The sequence below is a fragment of the Bombus fervidus genome, chromosome 5 (genome assembly GCF_041682495.2).
Source record: "Bombus fervidus isolate BK054 chromosome 5, iyBomFerv1, whole genome shotgun sequence".
Classification (NCBI taxonomy): domain Eukaryota; kingdom Metazoa; phylum Arthropoda; class Insecta; order Hymenoptera; family Apidae; genus Bombus; species Bombus fervidus.
The window spans coordinates 8,811,627-8,815,003 of NC_091521.1; positions in this window are offsets into that span (position 1 = coordinate 8,811,627).

A 3,377-nucleotide genomic window follows, 5' to 3' on the forward strand; every position below is an offset into this window, starting at 1 on the left:
TTCCCAGTCAGTGAACACGCGGAAACCTTTTTGAATAAGGATCGCATGGTTGAAACTCGGAGGATACTTGAAGCTCGCCAGTGCAGCGAGAAGTTGGACGGATTGGCTGTTGGAACGACGCCTGGGAGACGGAAGCAGACGTTTCGATGTGAAGTAAACGAAGAAGAGAAACGAACGAACGAAGGTATAGGAGAGGCATAAGTAGAGGAAGAAGAGGTCTGCTGCTCCTGGAGATTCACGAACCTTGAAATGAGAAAACGTTTGGGTTTCAACCTTCCGTTTCGGCGTTACGTTTCCCGAGCCTCTAATTAAAGAAGAAACCTAATAAGTTCGCGGCAAACAACGGGAAATATTTACGCGCGGCTGAATCGTTCGGGCTTCGTTGTAATCCTGTATCTCATCCGCCCGTCTTCCCACCTGCACAGGATGCTGTATTAAAGTAATATTGTTTCATCTGTGTTCAAACAGTTTGACATATATATATGTACCAAAATTACGTATATCAATATACATATACATTATATTATATATCAATGAAAATACTGCTGTCGTATATACTTACTATTTATAATAATATAATTTATATATAATGAAGATTTTTGGATTTAGTTAAGTACCTATATCATTCTTGACAAGTAAAGTAAGTGAATGTAAGAGGAAATTATAAACGACTTTCAATTATCCTTATTATTTTCTTATTATGAATTCTCGACACATCTTATCAGGTCTTTCGTTATACGACGCATTATTACCAAATCTATTTTATTTTTTAGCTTCATTCATTCGAAAAGGTATGAGATATCCTCATGGTATCTAAGTACTTGTACATTTTCTACGGGCAAAACTCGATCATCGCATACATCATAAATTTAATTATCCTCAGGAGCATGAAGAAAATAGCAGTAATACAAATATTATCGTACAATAAAAATCACGTTTATGAATCGTTTTAAAGCCGGAGAAAACGAGCTAGAGGTAGTCGAAGAACGAGAAAAGTTTGCCATAAAGTGCTGTTGTCTATGAGGCGGAAATAATAACGTTATTAAAAGGCAGTTTCCTATGTGCGATGGTGTGTATAGGTCAAGATCCAATTATCCTAATGGCCTGTGGAAATTTGCGAAACTACATTAGTCCTCGCAAGTACTTAGTTAACTTTTGACTGATTTTGAAAATGCCCTTCTGCATTTTCTAACTTGAATATTTTCAGCCACTCAAAATAGCAGGATTTTTATTGTCTTAATAGCAAAGGATACCTACATACTTATTATTGTACAAGAAAAAGAAGAAGAAAAATACACTTTAATTAGCCATAATCACAATTACAATCTGTAAATGAACATATTTGTTCCAAGTTTGGTTGTTTCATAAAATTTATTCATTTAAAAACGTGGCTCAAATCAATCGAATCGGAGATTTCAAAAAATACAATTCATTATAATTCGTCGTCAGAAAATTATACACTCATAGAATCGTATCATAAAGATATCTGAATATTTCATAAAATTCCTTAATAATGAAGAAAACAATATCATTGAACATGTTTCACGTCAAAATACACATATATGTCACACTTATTACATTTTTAGAATTATTTAATTAACTTTTGATCGGTCAATGTTGAGTTGAAAGAATATTCATCTCCCAGATTTTTGGTTATCCATGGCTGGGATTTCACATGTCTGTAACTGATAACGGTGCCAGTTGCTCGCGTCAATTATGAATATATCATGGATCTCGTGGAACAAACTCGTAAAGGTCGCCACGTAGTTACGATAGGCTGTTCGATTAAAATGGCCATTGTCGCGAATTAACCACCACTTAAACCATTTTTCCCCATTTCTCGCCGTATCGCCGCGCTGTTATCTTCCTGTAATACCGGCTGGCTATGTTTCAGTTGCTTTTGCGCGGTTTCACCCGCGGTTGATAAAACGCACACCGAGCTACCGTTAACGAGCTACCGAAACTTTTGTTTCTCCGGGCTTACAGGCGCAATTTAAAGTTAAACTTGCAATTATTTACGCAGCACGTGTGCCCGGTAACTTAAGCGTCACTCTTGCTGTGTCGTCGTTGTTGTTCGACGAAACGTATTTGAAATGAAGACAATTAATACTTTAAGCTTTTCGTTTGGGGTCGAAGAATTTTCTCGGAAGCTGTTCTCTTGCGCCGGCTGATTTCCCACGGGATACTAATCCTATTGTGGACGGCTAACTTTTTGTTGGATACCTTCAACTAACCTAATATACTTCTAACCGGCGGTTGTGTTGAAAAATATCCGTGGGAATCATTGTCGCGGGATTTTCATCGTTGAAGAAAGAAACCAATGGTTGTTATTGAAACGAAGGAATTAGTATGATTATAATGTAGACTTATAACTAAATTCTCTTGTTACAATGATAATGAATGATATTTCAAAAAGAATAAAGATAATACTAATAACAAATGATATTAGTTAATGTAGTATACTAAAGTATTAAAAGAAGGGCAAGACCGAAGAAATCAAACTGAAAGGTATAGAAAAGATATGTCGTTCAATTTTATCCACATACTTCGCAATAAGAGATATTAAAAACCACTTTGATAATTTTAATCTTAACTAGGGCCGTTTAATAACGTGCTAATACACTTTCCCATAAGTTCTCTACATGGTGTACGAAGGATAATGTAATAGAGCGCAGGGGTTATCCAGGAACAATCCATCGAATCGCTTGTAAAACCCAATTTAGCAACATAAACGTGATTCAGTTAGACGCGAGCTCACGAGCGTGTTGCTTTAAACGAGTTGCGGTTGCGAGTTATGATCGTTGCAAGTTCACGCTTCTTCACGGCGTCCTTCCCTCGGCCAGCGAATTATGCAAATACGAGAGCAGTCGCCGTCTAGCACGACAGTGATTCCTCTTTCCTTATTTTTCAACCGGATTGTTTGCAGCCGGAAGCTTCCCAACTCGTTTACGATGTCCACGAAACAGAGGAACGCTTTTCGAGTCGTAATAGGCGAAACAAGATCTTTAAAATATACGCGAAGTAGCGAGCAACTTCGCTTTCCTATTCGCGAGCAAGACCAAGCTATGTATCGAGTTTTGAATTAAAAATCATCAGACGATGTAATTGAAAGTTTTTTTTTGTAAGAGGAACAAGCTGAATTACCGTTAAATGATGATCATTATATAATGGAATGGAATGTTGCTTTTCCAGTGTGACCAATTTGCATTAGCACCGTGAGGAAACAACTTTGAACATCGGCACAAAGCTCTAATTATTTACGGTAATTATGTAACCATGTATTAACCTGTATTGTTTCACATTTTAATTATAACATAGTTACTTGGCGTTACAGTGATTACAGACGAATATGTAGATTCGACTCATCTTGCTATGGG